Raw genomic sequence first — 17880 nt, 5'->3', positions numbered from 1 at the left:
CTGGTAAAACTGGAGTAGTCAAAGTTGTCTGATTTCATCCCCCCTGATCGACCAAGCCATGAGTATAACCCACATTTTACTGCAGGATGACATTTTTCCAGGATTAATTTAGCTGTGTGTAGGAATCCAAGACAATGCCAAGGTTGCATTTATATCCTCAGGGTACAGGAGATAAAGGGTGATTGTGCCCTTGCTCTCTGTTGTTTTTTTTCTCTTTCTGAGTAGTCTGTCTGCACAGGTGAGTGTAAAGAAGACAATAATACCCTTTGCCCCTAGTGCAGGAGAAACATTGCTGACCTGTTCCAGAGTGACTCTGCACACTGACCTGCCAAGGGCCAAGTGGCACTTTGAGTCCTACTTACTTTCTAGCTGAGCAAGGACAAAGCCCCTGCTTCATTTTTTCCATCAGGTAAGGTGGGATTGTACAACTGATTTTGCAAAATGCCTTGAAATCTATTGGTAACATAGTCCCATGATTTAATAAGCCTACCATTATGCTCCTGCTTCTACAGTTCTCCTTCAACATCATCATCATTATTTTCTGTAACTAGCAACACTTAGAGAAATTAAGGTTTTTAGTTTCAGGTAGTTTGGCCTTTAAATCAGTCACAAATCTAACAAATGTAGCAAACACAGGGTGTTTTACACAAGCAATCACAGACTTTTGTTAATCTCTTCCTAAATTGCAGAACAAAGACCAAAATCCTGCAGTCATTGTGTTTAAAGAGTTTTATGTTCTGACTTTTTCTACTCTGCCAATATTCTTTGCTTTTCTTTAGGACAACTGCAAGAGTAAGTGACACTTACTACCTTGGGGTTTGAGCTGCTGGGTCACTCAGAGTGCATTTGGATGCCACCATGGTGAGTACACCACGACAGGAAGGCAGCAATGCATGTTTTACATCCAAAGGTTGTCTATTACCTGCTTCAGAAGCACCAGCTTTTTCTAAAGAGTAGAAGGCTTCCCATCTTCTTGATGAGTGGGATTAAGACTCTGCATATTGCTGCTCCCATCCCCCAGTGATGTGTGTAACACTGCAGCTCTTGGGTGCTGATTGTTCAGCGAAGTGGAAGAAAAATCTTTACAGCTTCTTGTAATTTCTCTGCACCATCAATTTGCTGTGAGTTCCAGTCAGCTGAATCAATACCAGAGGCCATCCCTAGACCCCTAGGAAATCCCTTCTTTCAGGACAGCAGTAGGTAGGCCATAGGCTTCTTGTCTGGAGTGGAAACCTTGTGCTTTTTGCTGCATAACTGGACCCAAGACTGTGATATTTAGGGCAATTTCAATGCTTATTCCAAGACTGTTTTCACAACAAAAGGTTACCCTGTCAAGCTCAGCAGGGAGGGCTGACTGAACTGGAGTCAGTGTAGACAAGCCCAAGCTTTGCTCTGACTCTCATCTCTTCCATCAAGGGCCTCAGAGAGGGGCTTAGAAACCCACTGCCAGCTTTCCATCCACAGGGAGGACAAGGACAAGGTCTAGACCATCTGGTGCTGTTGAAGCTGGGAGTTACAGCTTATGCAAGTGGAATTTAGGGGTGGGATTTATCTGGCTATGTTGACAACTCTATTCCTCTCTGCTGACTGTAAAAGGAGCTCAGTGTGACGAGCTCAGGCATAAATGTCTCAAATTAGATGGGATTAATCCTCCGTGCCTTCCAGTGCCCCCAGTTCATTTGCATACACAGAAATGTCCCATCCAGGTATCCAAGATATCTACAGAAGGCTTGAAGATGGGACACAGGAGCTGTGGAAGAAGCCTCTTCTGAAGAGACAGCTAGAGGTGTGGTGTGCCCTTGGCAGGTGGGATGCCCTTGAGCATCTCGGGTGGTAGTGGGTGGGTTTATCTATATGGTCATCCATGTCGGGTGGTCCAAAAGACCTTAACTTTTGAAGATCTAAGGTTCACAACACTCTTCTTTCCTTACCCTGAGGGTTTCAGCGGTGTCGACACTTGGGTTCCTTTGAAAATGTGAAGAAATGTGTAGTTTATGTGGGGAAATTATCTCCTCCCTTCTTCAGAAATGGCCACTGTCAAACAAGCTTGCAAATGTTGATGGCCCAGAAAGGCTTCAGGCCAAGAAAGGCCTGAACCTTATGTAATCCATGAGTAAGCAGCCAGCCAGGGGCACACAGGGGATGCGTGGAGCCTTTCACATCACTGGACAAAGCTCAGAAACAAACCCAACTGCAGAGATGGCATAAATCATCATCATCAAAAACCAGAAATGGTGAATGTGGATATATCCAGATATGCTGGGAGACTGAACAAAAAATGAAGAGAAAATGCATTTATTTTTTATAGCATGTCACGAACAAAAAATGAAGAGAAAATGCATTTATTTATTTTTTATAGCATGTCATTCTCTTATTTTCCTCTTGTTGCACGTCCATGCGGGATGTGCACCTACTGAAACCAGGAAATGGCACCTGCTGAGGAGACAGATTAAATGTTTCAGAAAAACATTGCCCACTTCTTTCCTTTCCTGTCCACCAGAGGATGTGCTCTCTGGCTGCAGAAGCAGCTGGTGCAACTCTAATAGCTCGTTAAAGGTGCCTTGTGATCCTTTCTCTCCTGCACATGGCACTTAAACCTGTTTGCTCTTTGACTTTCTCTCCCCCAACCTGCCCTCAAAAGCAAGTTCTCTTCTGTTGTCAGGTTGTCAGAGAGGAGGGTTCAACTCAGGCACAGCACAATGAACACACCACTTGCAAGTCTCTCTGCTTGTAGGCAGGAGGAAAATGAGTTCCTAGCAATTGCTAGTACTTCTCCAGACAAGTGTGTTCATTAAACAATGTCAATGTTTTTCTTCTCTTAAAAGCCAAGCTATGGTATGAGGCAGCCTTGTGTTTAGCAGTTGCTCACTGAGTAAAAATCCTATGGCAACTAATAAATGGAAGCCAAAAAATGTTGCAATATTATTTTAGAGGACTCATCTGCTTATTTTTACAGCTAGCCTTGCATAACCTCCTGAATTTTTGGACTCTGCCTTATGTAGAATATTTCTTAAAGTTTCCATTTGTTTCAATTCTCCTCTGCACATTTGGGGGACTCACTTATCAATGACTCACAAATACTTTCCCCCTGCAATATCATTCTGCCCTTCTATAACCTGTTTATGTACTGCCTTTGGTGTTATAGTTTTGCTGAGGATCTAACACTGTTTTTTCACTCTGCAAATAGTGTCAGGATGTGTCTGCTTCCTGGGATTCAAACATGAGGATACAAGACATGAGAAGTGTGGCTCCCAGCTGATGCCCAGAGCTGGATCTGCCCCTTGAGCCACCCTGTAATAGAGTGTGGGAGGTTTGAGGTGGGGTCTTTTTGGTTTGGTTTGGTTTGGTTTTTTTTCCCCTTGCAGTATTGTGGAAATGAATATATATAAAAAATGAGAATGTGTCTAATGGTACACTTAAAGTTACATATGCACATCCCTTTAATATCAGAGCAGCTCAGGTGTTTGGTGTCTGCCCGTCCCCATCTTACCCTGGCACAGCTCACAGGCATCAGCAGAGTGTCAGAGACCCTGATACAGATGTGATTGACCAGCAAGGATGTGTTTCACTCTCTCCTCCCACAAAGAAACCAGCAGCCCAAACTCACCCCAAGCCAGCCTGCTGTGCATGGGCTGGTTCTGCCCCGTGTTGCAACCCAGGGCCAGTCACACACGTGGCTGTTGCAAAACTGTATTCTGAATAAATAAAGGCTTGGAACGTTTCCCCTCTGTCTTTCTTCAGCAAACAGGACCTCACTTCAAAAGGAACCTGGGTGGGTTTGCAGGCCTGGCACGTGTGCATGAGGCTGCACACCCAGAAGGGAACACTGCCAGCCCAGAGAGGGGCTGGGGACAGCACCATTCTGCTGCTCACACATCTCTGCAACAAGCTGCATAGGAAGCAGAAATAGGACACAGGGACGTGTTCCTCAGTTGCTTCAGAGCATCACAGCTGATTTCTTCAGCAGTAAGAGCTGGGGTGGCACTTCTCTAGGCTGGTGTTTTGCAAGCTGCTGTGCCTGCTGCTTGAGGGGGAGGCTGATGGTGCAGGTTCCCTGCACCTGTTCAGAAAACCTTGGCCTGTGCAAATACACCAGTTTTGTAGCTGAACACTTGTACTACAAGTTCAGTCCTTGGATTCCTTAAATATGGTGGGTTTCATCCCCCTGAGCTTGTGTTTCAGTTCCTCTGTGGTTCCTGGAGGCCTGATCAGCACGGGCTGTGGAGCCCAGGGAGCAGTGGATCTCACCCCAAAGCAGAGGCTGGTGTTGGATCAGATAGATGAGTGGCACCCTGTGCCCACTGCCTGCAAACCCTTGCCTGGCAGCCCAGGAGCCCCAGCACCCGGCTGCACTGCAGCCTGGCAGCACCAGCATCCTGCTCCTTGCCCTAATCCTTTCCCCTGGCATTGAATTTCCATGGACCTTGAACAGGAATGTTAAGCACAGGAAATAAAATTACAAACAGGTACTTCTGTATGTACAAATATGCACTTGTAGGCAACAAGGTGGAGTATAACTCTTCCTGTGCTAATCCTATGAAAATGTGTGTGTAGATTGCAGGTTCTGTGGGACAAGCACAGGGTTTTGCTTTCTCTTTGTCCACAGCCCATAATAAACCCTGGATATGCCTCGTGCTGGGGATCCTCCTGCCTGCTGGAGTAAAACTCATATATTAGAATGGTTGAACAGTTTCAGAATCCAGTACAATATGTTCTATCTGATGAGATCAGCAGACTCCTATTCTTCAGAAAAGGCATCTGCTCTGCTCTAATTGAATTCTTTGGGTTTTTTTCTGTACAAAGGGAACCAATTTTATGTATGAACTTGAGCTGCAACTGACCTGATATTGCAAAACCCATTTCTCACAGAATCTAAGCAGGTTTTAACCCAGCTTCTGAAAGGAAAGCAAAATATCATAATCTACTTCAGCAACTGTACTGAGAAGATAATCTATTAAGAGTAAATGAAAACAATGGAATAATGTTTTATTTTTATTTTTTTTATGGTCTTGCTCTGAAAAAAGGTCACATCAACATCTCGTAAGCTGAAATATTCATTGTCATTTTGGATGCTCCCAGTGTGCTTTGGAATATCAGCCCTAGAGAAACCATCTGCTGTATTTTCTGAAGGTTTTTTTTTAAAAGAAATATTATTTTTAGTTATACTCAACACTATATTACATATTATATATTACATATTATATATTACATATTATATATTACATATTATATTACTACACTTAAGAGCAAGGAACTGTCCTCTTCAGATTTATGAGAAAAAGAAGAAAAAGCAGAAGATTTTTTTAAAGTTTAAATTTACTGGTTTGATCCAAGTGTTTACTGGTTTATAGAGGCAAACAAGGGGTAACAGTGTCCCCAGCAGTCCTTCCTGACCCACACTCAAGTTTTGTGGAGTTCTGTTTGGTTTATTGCTGTGGTTCATTTGGTGAATGTATTTATTTCTACTCAGTCCTGACTGGTAGTGGAAATCCTGCCAGGAATAAGGTTTTTGTCAGGATAGTCATGGTCATGAAGCTCTGGTTGTGAGGTGCCTGTGTGGCCCAAAGGAGCTGCCCATGTTGTTTCATCTCTGAGCTTTGGACCCAGTTTCATAGAATCACAAAATCACAGAAATCACAGAATGATTGGAGATGAAAGGGGCCTCTGGAGATCATTGAGTCCAACCCCCCTGCCAGAGCAGGGCTGCCTAGAGCAGATCCCACAGGATCACATCAGCTTTGGAATGTCTCCAGGGATGGAGACCCCACAACCTCCCTGGGCAGCCTGTCCCAGGGCTCTGGTACCCTCAGAGTAAAGAAGGATTTTCTCATCTCCAGGTTGAACCTCCTGTGCTCCAGTTTGTGCCCATTGCCCCTTGTCCTGTCCCTGGACACCCCTGAGCAGAGTCTGGCCCATCCTCCTGACACCCCTGTAGATATTGATCAGCACTGATCAGATCCTCCCTCAGCCTCCTTTTCTCCAGCTGAGCAGCCCCAGCTCTCCCAGCCTTTCCTCACAGGCAGATGCTCCAGCCCCTGCAGCATCTCAGTGCCCTGGGCTGGACTCTCTCCAGCAGTTCCCAATAATCCAGAAGCAGAATTCTCACAGGGTGTCCTGCAAAGCCCCTGCTGGGGCTTTCCAAGCCCCTCTGACCTGCAGCCAGCACTGTCAGAGCCCGGTGGGCACCAGGAGCTGCCAGGGGTATCTCCAGGGGCAGCAGCAGCCAGGGTGTGCAGTTCTGTGCCCTGGGGACTCTGTGCTGCCTTTTGCTGCCCACACCCCACCAGCCTTGCTGGGAAGTTCACGTCCAAGTGCCGTGAGAACAAACTCAGTACCTTCAGCAGGTGTGTGCTCCTCGTGGTTATAAACCTGGGTGCTGTGTCTTGCCACAGCAAGTGCTGCTGTGCAGGTTGCTGCAGATTGCCTGGAGGCAGCCCCAGCTGCAGGGGAGTGCAATGCACCTTCACTTATCCATTGATGATGGCAGGTTAATGACAAGGAAACCCCTTCCTTCTGGGGTTTCTTGCACTTCATGTGTCTGCTGGAAATGAACAGCCTTTGTGAACGGGAGGTTGTGAGTTAAGGTGGGAAGAGTAGAGGTTAAGTCACTCTTTAAAAGAGCCTTTGATGTTTCCTTTAAATTCAGATGTGACATCCCAGAGGAATGCAGAGCACTCTCCTCCCCTCTCACAGCCACATGTGTTCCCTTCTTTCTGTTGCTGCTGTGTCACTTTTCCCACCTCCCATAGCCACGCACAATTCCCAGCCAGGATTCAACACACACAAGAGGTTCACAGATCCACACAAGACACCTTCTCATTCTGCATGGCAGTGCTGGCTCCTCTCACCTTCCTACAGAAGCTCTGCAGTTGAAGTATTTTCTCCTCAGACCTGATCTGCTGGAGTTTTTTCTGCTGTCCCGGGTTTAAACTTTGTGTTTGTGTCTCTTTGGTTGCACAGCAAAGCTAAAATGCCAGAAATCCATCCAGTGTCTTCAGATGTGTAAGTTGTTTTGTCTTTTTTTTCAAAGTTCACAGTTTTTAAACAATCTGTGTGTGTTTTGGAGGCCTGACTTGTTTGTTATTTTTAGTGCTGAAGCTGAACTGGGTTTCAAAAGCCAAGAAATGTTGTAAGCACAACTGTAACTACTGTGCAGAGTCTTATTTCATTCATCTGCTGAGGACTTTCATGACCACTGCAAGGAATGCAGCCCTGGCTGGGGACTTTTCCTATGAAAAATGTGAATTTGTTCCATGCCATCACCCCTTTTTGTGGGCATCTCTGTCCGGGGCCAACTGTCACTCATCACTCCAGGTGAGATACAAAAGGACAGAACAAACTTCCCTGTAATTTCTAGATCTCTCAGGAATTGTGCCCTTGCAGAGGAGTTGCTTTCAAAAGCTTTGTGGTTTGCTTGTTTTAATAACAGCCAATTATTGCTTTGCAGCTCAGTATTCTGCAAAATATCCCAAACGTCAGAAAGAAAAAGTAACACAACTGGTGCACATGATCAGGGCAGTCTGAAAGACACTTAGATGGCCAGTTCACCCCAGGAACCTTCAGGAATGATGGTGCTTCACTCCTCAGAGCTTCTGGTCCTGTGTCTGGCCCCTGGTGCTGGGAATTGCTGTCTTCCAGATTCCAGGCCTGTGTTTGGGAGGAGCAGTGACTAGTGCTGAGTTTCACTATCCTTTTGGCCACAGTACTTCAACAATTATCCACATTAATTGTTAATTGTTATTTTTAAATATTTTAATATGTAGTTTATAAGTCTTTTATAATGTTAATTAAATATTCTATTGGTAACTATTGCATATAATCACTATCATACAGTAGACAGTATATAATAGAATCATATAATCATAGAATGGTTTGGGTTGGAAAGGATCTTGAAGATCATCCCTTCCCTTCTCTTCTCTTCCCTTCCCTTCCCTTCCCTTCCCTTCCCTTCCCTTCCCTTCCCTTCCCTTCCCTTCCCTTCCCTTCCCTTCCCTTCCCTTCCCTTGTTTGTTTGTTTGTTTGTTTTTGTAGCTCTTTTGTTTCCCAGCTGCTTAGCCTGGTTTCAGAGGTCTGAGAGCAGGACTGGGAAATGCTGTATGGCAGGAAATTCTGATTATATTTTCCTACCTGAGCATGAGCCAGAAAGCTCACAAGGAAGCTGTTTTCATCTGGCCTGGCCAGCATGGTCTTCTTTATGTGGTCATCTGAATAGGCTGTTGCTAATTGTTAACCACCATTAGAGAAGGGATTAAATATGAAGCCACACGTAGCTAAGACACCAGTTGCAGGGAGAGGTTTGCTCACACTGACCTGTTGTATCTTGATTTTCTAAGTCTTGTTTCTCTTTAAGAAGAACTGGTTGAGTGTACCTGCTGCTGTAAGAGATCATACTCACTGTAAAGGAGAAACTGGCTTTGGTGCAAAGCTCCTCCTTAAACCAGCCAGTTATCCCAGCTATTCCAGATTAAAACCACACTGATTCCTGCATTTTAGAAGTATTCTCCAAGACTTAGAATGTCATGTTTGACATACACTACCATGGCAATCACAAATATTCACTTGCTAACTTAAAACACAGGTGTATATTCTGCTTGTAACTCCTAGTTAATGCTAATAACATGCAAGGAATTAAAGCCACTTCAGTCTGAACACTGGGTGAATTTGCCAGATATTCATGAATGTTGAGACCAACTCAGGCTGAAGCTGCCATCAAGGTTCTGCATTCATTTTTGAACAGTGCTATGGTGGAAACCTTGGACCTGCCAAAGGGACTAAAAGCCCAGTCATCGACATCACCACGACCAGAATTTAATGTCAGGTGTTCTATGGGTTCACTGAATGACTTTTCCTTCCAATTCCCACATGAAATTCTCACCACTTTCAAAACCTTTAAAACTGCTTGCTGTTCATCAATAGCAATGACCACCTGCTCTCTCAGAACTTGTTCCCTTACTGACCAGAACCATTGGAATGAGCCTTCCAGGTGTTTTTCCAGGAAAAGTGGAGAAAAAAAAAAAAGGACTGATTTTTTATTCCTCTTTTGCCTTCCTATGTGGCTGCCACAGCCCTTTGGCTGCTGTGGTGTGTGCACAGAGGGGTGTGTGTGTCAGTCCTCAGGATGCATTTCCCTTCAGTAACAGAGGGTATTGCCACGAGACACTTCCTATTCAGCTTCAGTCCTGCTCTCATTTACAGTCATCCCACGCTCTTAATTATGCTCATTTGGCAGAAGCTGAATCTCTGCAAACCAGGACCTCTGCTCTGGAGTTTCTGTGGTCTGGATCTGTGTAGTTTTTGTGGAGTTTTTTTTTTAGAGGAGAAGAATGGATGGAAGAATGGTCCTGGTTTTCCCCGTCATTTCTGAAGGGCAATTAACTCCCAGCCATGGCTCTGCATTATGGCCATCCCTTCTGCCTCCCTGTAATTTTAGCCATCTCTTGCTGGTTCCTCTTACACTTAGTTCCAGAACTTTCAGCACAATAAATGTTATTGTTCATGGGGAGAATGGGTTGTGTAAATGTCATCAACGATCAACTGGCCAATTGCCTGAAGCCTTTCTTCTTGTCTTCATGGGATATAACTGTAAGTATTTATCCATGTGAATGGATCTCACACACCTGGTTCTGTTCCAGTGCCTGAAGGGCCCCAGGAAAGCTGGGGAGGGACTTTTTGCTGGAGTGGGTAGTGATAGGACAAGGGGAGATGGTTTTAAACTGAAAGAGGAGGGGAAGATTTAGGTGAGACATGAGGAGGAAATTCTTTGCTGTGAGGGTGGTGAGACCCTGGCCCAGGCTGCCCAGGGAAGCTGTGGCTGCCCCATCCCTGGCAGTGTTGAAGGGCAGGTTGGATGGGGCTTGGAGCAGCCTGGGCTGGTGGGAGGTGTCCCTGCCCATGCAGGGGGTTGGGACTAGATGATCTTGAGGGTCCCTTCCAACCCAAACCATTCCATGGTTCTAAGTACAAGCACTGACAGCAGCAACCCATTGAATAGAAAAAAAAAAAAAAAGGTTGTGCACCAACTTTTAAACCTAGGGCTGAAGTTGCAGTTGTCACTAATCTTTAGCTGATGGCATGAATTCACTTGCTTCTGGCAACACATACACTCCTGTACCATTTTTACTTTTTAAAAAGGCAGATAGAAGGAATCAAATTCAGAAGTAGAAAATGGTTATGCAAGTAATTTCAGAAGGAAAGAATGGTGTGGTTGGGGCAAAGAGAGAGGGTCTTGTAATCTTTAGTAGAAATATGAAATATGATCTGTCTCCTTCAATTAGCATCTTGCTGAGTGTTGATTTCTTTGGAAGAACACACCAGTGTAGAGATATTGTTATCCTACTTAATACACCAAACCCCAAGCCAAGACTGGGTAAGACAGACATGACAAAGCTGACAATTTTCACACAATCTGAAGATAAGGAAGGAAGCTAAAAACTAAAAACTAGTAATTAAAGAGCAGTATAATGAAAGGGGATATTATGCTTCTTGCAGTAGCAGGAAAGTGCATTAGTATTCATTTGTTCTGCAATAATAAACAAAACCAGGAGTAATAACAATATTTACAATAGTTTTTCAAGCAAACATTCTAGGAGTCTCAAAATGAAACCAAATTAGAAAGAGGTAAAACCACATCAAAATTGCTTAAGGTTGAACTTTTGGGCAATAATTATTTACTTGAGTAATGCAACAAGATCACAACAGTGTAATTATCATAGAAACACAGAATGATTGAAAGGTGAAGGCTGGAAGGGACCTTAAAGATCATCAGGTTCCAACTCCCCTGCATGGGCAGGGACACCTCCCACCAGCCCAGGCTGCTCCAAGCCCCATCCAACCTGCCCTTCAACACTGCCAGGGATGGGGCAGCCACAGCTTCCCTGGGCAGCCTGGGCCAGGCTCTCACCACCCTCACACTAAAGAATCTCCACCTCATGTCTGACCTAAATCTCCCCTCTTTCAGTTTAAAACCATCCCCCATTGTCCTGTCACTGCCCTCTCTGGTGAAAATTTCCTCCCAACAGCACGAAATGTCTGGTATCTGGGGAAATCTCATGTGTTGACTCTTGAATTTATTCTCATGAAGGATCATCTGCTCCTTCCATAGATGTCATTACATGGGATGCCTCCTCATCTTGTTTGATATGACACGTTTCTTATCTCCTCAGTAACACAAGTGCTTCTTGGCTGCAAGGTCCCTGCCTGGAGCCCTCCAGCAAGACCTGTGCTCCTCAGCTAAGGTGCCATTCTGCTCCCTAAACACAGGAGTCTGGCACTGCTTGGGACACTTTGGGCTAAACCTGCTTGGCCTTCAGTTCCAGGCTGAGAAAATGAGGATCCTCTGTAAGGTCTGTGTCATGTCTGTCCCCAGCTGATTGTGGAAGGATGAGCCTCTTTTGTTGGAAAGAAGCTGATTGTTCTTTCTTCTTCAGCCCATCAAAAGCTGCACTGAAGACAAGCAGACAAGAAAACCACTCATGCAGGCATTTTGAAATGGAATGAGGTTTGTTTCTCTTGTCTAATATCAGCTCAATAACTCTGCCTTTCTGGTGTAAAGTTGAAGTCATCTCCATTTTGTGAGTCAGTTATACTGGGGATATCAAAGAGGTTTGTGCAGTCACTGGAACTGTGGGAACTTTGAGGAGAGAATTTGTTTCCCAAAATTTACCTTGACATTGCCTCATCTTTTCAACTTGTTTAGCTTTGGTGTTTTATAAGAATATAATTTTTTTCATATTTTTTTTTTTTCATTCCAGCAGCTGGAACAGGCAGCTGCTCCTCATAGAGGGGATTTTTTCCCCTTTATATCCTCTTTCAAGTTGATTATTAATAATATCTCATATGATACCAACAATTTGTCTCAGTAATTTTAGCATTTTGTAATATATGCTTACTTTTTTACATTTTTAGAAAAAAACCCAACCTGTCAGGAAAACAATTTAGTGGCTTTTTTTTTTCCACAGTGGAAACTGTGAATTATTTATAACAGTAGTTTGATTATATTAAAAAGCACAATCCCAAGTCTGCAGCACATTACTGGCTCCATTCCTTGCCTAAAACAGGCGTGTTTATATTTTTCCTCAGTAAATATGTGATAATTAAATGCAAATAGACCATATTTTTCAAACGAATTCCCAACCCTGGAAACTTGGATGATGATAATCTTGCCTAATAAAAGCACAACTGCAAGTGAAATCAAAGTTTACTGAAGCAGAACATTCTTAGCAGTCAGTAGCAGCCATCACTTAGTGAAACAAAAATACAGGCTTAATTTAGACACATGACTGAGAAATGGAGAGCCCTAAGGTATTTTATAGTCCTGCCATATACCTGAGTATTAACTGAAACCTCTGGGCATTCTTTCTGGGATGTTCTCAGCTGCTCCTTTCCTGTAAGTCATCAGGCTGCTCTGAAGTCAAGCCTAAGGCTGCCAGCATTTCCCATTGTGTGTGTGTTATCCCCTCTTTCTAGGTCAGCTGTTCAGCCTCTTCCTCTCCCCTGGGGCAGGGAAGCAGTCTCTCCTCATGTGTCTCCTTCCTGAAGAGAGAGAGATGCTCATGTTCTTTGGCTCTCAACACCCAGGCTTCTCTCCCTCTATGGTCTGAGGTTCTGAGTCTCCCCTGGGGGAAATGGGAGGATTTTCTTATTGCTTTGTTATCTGCATCCCAACCAGTGCCTCTGTTTGCTCCTCCTTTTTGATGGGTTTGGTCTCTGCCTTCTTTTACTCAATTGACAGGGCTAAAGGGGGTGTGTGTTTGGGGAATATTGAATCCCAAAGGAGAGAGCATCATAGAAGGGACTACCTCCTCTCCTGCCTGCAATGGGAAACTGAAACCTCTTCTGCAACCCTCCTCATTCCCTCCTCCTTTTCCTATTATTCCCAGCATGCTCCATTTCTACAGAGCTGTTTTATAACATCTGGAAATGAATTACCATATGCCCTTCAGAAGAGCCTGTACAGCACGGGACTTTGCTGTCCCCCTGGCAGGATGCTGGCAAGAAGCCGAGCATTGTCGTTCTGTTATCTGGCTGGCTACCCTCCCTGTCCCAAATAGCTTGGTTTTCCTTGCTGGAATTCCTGTAGCTGCACCCTCAAGCCTGTATTCCTGAGATATTTGGAGAGAGGCCTAAGAATATCTCCCCTGCTTCCCTTAGGACTTCCTCACATGAAAGTATTTGTTCCCCTTTCTCTGTTTCTTCTTACCAGCCGAAGAAAGAGGCTGCTTTGCATTCACTCTTCATGACCTCATGACTGGGGGAGAACATCATATCAGCCATGGGAAAGATGGATCTAAGGTCTGGTGGCTCTTCCTTCTGTAGCTCCATCCCTCCCGTGCATCACTGGTTTCTTGCCTGGCTCTGGAGACAGAGCAGTTGTGGGGGAGGAAAAGGCAGGTTTCCTGGAAGAAGGAGCAGCTGACAGGCTGTTGCTTTTGTTGGACAAGATCTGTCCTGTTGACAGCAGTGAGGATCCAGTCAGGCTGAGTGAGCTACCAACCAAGCAGGGTGCTGCCAAGTGGAGTTTGGAGGCCAAACTTTCATTCCTCCTGCCAGGCATTTAAACTGGGACTGAAGCAGGATTTCAGTTTAACTCCAGGTTAATGCAGACAGCAGAAAAACACCCTGACTCACCACACATTCTTGCCCCTACAACAAGTGAAATTTCCCCTCAGAAGCCTGCACTTCTGAACCAGTAGGGAGCCATGGTGACCATTTGGTCCTAGGAAAGGCCAAGAAATGAAAGTGTTGGAAGTTTGAGAGAAAGGCCACAAGTTACACTAATGTTCTGCTGCCTTCACAGATGCAGAAATAACTACTTTTAAAAATACTGAAGGGCAATAGTTGATCCTGTTCCCACAGCTGTGAATCTGAAAGCACCCAAGCTATGCCCACAAGCAGCCACAGGCAAGGCTGGAAGACTAAAGTTACTGTGTAAAATACAAATGTACTGCATAGCATTGCTACACTAAACAGTGATGGGTAGAGGAGATTTTTTTGGTCCTTTTCTTTGGCTTCTGGTCCTAATGCCCAATCAGCTTCTTGGTCACACAGCCAAGGCCAGATGACCCCCCAAAAAACTGGTGAGTGTATTGGCCACTGGTGTTGTTTGTTCTTTGTCTGTCTCTGGAGGTGACCAGGAGATATGAGTAACAGCTTAATTTTGGATTTTAGATGCAAGCCTGAGGTTTTCACTTTATGTAATGCTGAAATGTCCTGAAAAGAACTGAAGAGTTAGGCTGAAATCCAGGAAAGGAAATGAATGGCAGAGTGATCCATAATCTCCCCTGACATCCCGTTAAGGCAGCCTCATGCTTAGCCCATGAGCTCTGCTTTGCAGAGCTGGCAGGATGAGCCAGGCCCTGCCTACAGACGTGTTTGTACAGCCCTGTCCCTGTCCAGTTGTGCCCCAAACCCTTTTGCTCTCTGCTGGGGTCTCTGGGCTTTGTGCTCTGACGCTGGACTGGGAAAGCCACTCGCAGTGTCCCAGGTCCCATCCTCTGCTCCTGACCTTCTCTGCACTCCAGTGTGGTGGCCCAGACTGGCCCATGTTCTGGGCATAAGGGCTTATTCTCTTCTCAGGCATTTAAAGTTTAAAGTCTGGTTTAAAGTCTGCTAAATGCAATAGGGAGGTTTTAGCTGATGTCAGGAGGTTTTGATCAAGCCCTTCAGGAAAAGCTGGGAGGAAGGACAGCAAGTACAATTTAATGTTGCTCTTTGTTATTTTTTTCCCCCCAAAATTATTAATTATTTAAGAGTATATTTATTGACTTCTCTGATGTTTTAATCATTGTGAAAGCACAGCAGTCTGATGGAACCCTATTAACATACATTTAAATACAAAGGGGGCAGTTTATTTTCCAGCAGTCTGAGCACCTGCAATTCACATTAGCTTCAGCTGGAATTCTGTGTGCTCAGCAAATTAAGTGCTCAGTAAACGATGTTATACCAGCATTAACTTTAAGATGAAATCATAAATGAATGAAAACAGGACAAAGCCTCTAGCTATTTGTAGCTATATTCAATCTGTTGTGCCTCTCAGCCCTGGAATAAAAGATTGGAAAATAACTGAGCTGCTGTGGATTAGCTCAGGTCTGCAGTTAGAGCACCTGAGAAGGTGAGAGCTGGTACTTTGTTTGTACTAGATACCCAACCCAAAACTGTAATGTGAAAGGATGGCTTGGGAGTGCTGGTTAATGAGAAACTCACCATGACCTGGCAATGTGCATTTGCAGCCCAGAAACCAACCCTGTCCTGGGCTGCAGCAACAGCAGCGTGGGCAGCAGGGCCAGTGGGGATTGTCCCCTCTGCTCTGCCCTGCTGAGACCCCACCTGGAGAGCTGGGTCCTGCTCTGGAGCCCCCAGCACAAGCAGGACATGGACATTCTGGAGCAAATCCAGACAAGGGAGAGGGACTATTTATAAGGGCATGCAGTGAGAGGACAAGGAGGAATGAATTAAAACTGGAAGAGAGAAATTTAGATTAGACATTAGGAAGAAATTCATTAGTGTGAGGGTGGTGAGAGCCTGGCCCAGGTTGCCCAGGGAAGCTGTGGCTGCCCCATCCCTGGCAGTGCTGAAGGGCAGGTTGGATGGGGCTTGGAGCAGCCTGGGCTGCTGGGAGGTGTCCCTGCCCATGCAGGGGGTTGGGACTGGGTGATCTTTAAGGTCCCTTCCAACCCAAACCATTCCATGGTTCTATGATTAATCACAATATAAAAACCAAACTCATCTTAGAGCTGAATTAGCCTGATTTGCTGAGTCCTGCAGGACACCACCATTATTATCTGATATGCTGAGACTATGAATTCTCTGTTTCTGGTGGAAAGAATTGAGAGGGTGTGATTTTGCTTTTGCAAATTTTGCTTTTGCAGTATGCCATTCCCTGGAGATGCCCTGTGTGCCATCGAATACCTGTGCCTTTTGAGCAAAATCATGGTGCAAAAGAGAGCAGATATGCTTAATAAACAAGTTCAATCTAAGTATTTGTGCATAGTGAGCAACCTGATCTATTGCAGGACAAGTTGGTCCATTAAGAGAGACTCAAAAGACCCCTCAGGCCCTGTTTCTAGGTCAGTCCCAAAGTGCATTAACCTGCCTTGAAATGCCTGGGAGCTGTGGGAGACACTCACTGACTATGCTAAGAAAGGGAAACTGAAGAGCTTAAGTGCAGCTAGAAAGGAAACAAAGCCAATTTTCTATCTGCTTGGGCAAAATATCACTGACTCAAGAGATTATACACACCAGAAATGAGATTTTGACTCCTGTTCTTGGAAATTCCCCCAGCAGGAAAAAGCTACATCCTTCCTTGGATTTAAAAAATGTTGTGAGAAAATCCCATCATTGTGTCTGCCTCTCCTACCTTGTGCAGAGAGTACCAAGGAGTCATGAGAAAGGCTGCTGTGCACTGACAGAGGTCTTTGACCTTCTGGAGGAGTGTAGAGTTGTATGATAAGAAGTAGTGACCAGTTTGGAGCACTCTTTCTTGGTGTCCCACACAGACACACCAGTGTCCTCCTCGTTTCATGTGACACTTCACACAGCTGTGGCCTTTGGGGCAAAAAGGAGCTGAGGATGCCTAAACTTGCCCCATTTTCTACTTCAGAGCAGTAAGGAAGCAGGAGGATGGAGGGCATCTAAGACATCTGTGTAAAGAAAACCTCCCAAAATACACAGTATAAAAGAATAATCACAGATCACAGAATGCCAGGTTAGAAGGGACCTCCAGGATCATCTGGTCCAATCTTTCAAGGTAATAGGAGAGTTTATAAGGTTCAAATGGGATGTATGGCCCTGAATGCAGGGCAGTGCCTCCTGCCTTTGGAGAAGCCAGCTTGTTTATCCAGTGCTGGGAGCACTTGCTATCAAATCTCTCTTTCAAAGGGAATTTTTATGACTCATGTAAGTTAGGGAAGCACTCAAGTGAAACTCTGCTGTTTATTCTGAGGGCCTCCCTCAGAGCCCCCAGCTCCAGGGCCTGTGGTCAGAGCCTGTTTCTCTTTTGCAATCTCTTTTCTAATGCTTCTTTAGTAAACAGCAGCTGACCCTCAGAAGTGCATGGAACTGACTGGCCCCAGGCCCTCTCCCCTCTAAAAGACTAAGCTGGAGCGTGTCCAGAGGAGCCACCAAGCTGGTGAAAGGTCTGCAGAACAAACCCTGTGAGGAGAGGCTGAGGGAGCTGGGGTTGTTTAGTGTGAAGAAGATGAGGCTGAGGGGAGATCGTGTTGTCCTCTACAACTGCCTGAGAGGAGGTTGTAGGGAGGTGGGAGTTGGGCTCTTCTCCCAAGTGATTAATGACAGGACCAGAGGAAAGGGCTTGAAGCTGCTCTAGGGGAGGGTTAGATTGGATATTGGAAAGAATTTCTTCACCCAAAGAATGGTTGGACAGTGGAACAGGCTGCCCAGAGGTGGAGGCACCATCCCTGGAAGTGTGTAGAAGAAATGTAGGTATAGGGCTGAGGGACATGATTTAAGCACTGAACAGGTAAATCAGGTTATGGTTAGGGGATTTAAGTTATGGTTGGACTTGATGATCTTCAAGGTCCCTTCCAACCAGGATGATTGAATGATAGAATCTTCTACAAGCTGGGCTGTTGCACAGACACATACATGTTCTTCAGCATGTTTTATCTGTGTGTTTTGGGGGGCTGGGTGTACAGATAGTGTGGGGTGGAGGGGAAACTTCTGAGCCTCTGGAATCAGGCAAGGCTTGAGGTTCTGCAGCTGGTAGTTCTGCTGGTTTTTCCCTCAAATGAAACAGTTTTGCTCTGGAATTTTGGAGAAACTGGGAGGGAGGGACAAATGGACAGTCCCAGAGGTTGTAGTATTACAACAGGAGAGGGAAAATATGTAAAGCCATATCTGGTTGTGGTTCACCTCCATGCATAA

The sequence above is a fragment of the Chaetura pelagica genome, unplaced genomic scaffold (assembly GCF_000747805.2).
Source record: "Chaetura pelagica isolate M959 unplaced genomic scaffold, ChaPel_1.0 scaffold237, whole genome shotgun sequence".
Lineage (NCBI taxonomy): Eukaryota > Metazoa > Chordata > Aves > Apodiformes > Apodidae > Chaetura > Chaetura pelagica.
The sequence above is the reverse complement of the archived record's forward strand: the minus strand, read 5'-3'. Positions refer to the sequence as shown.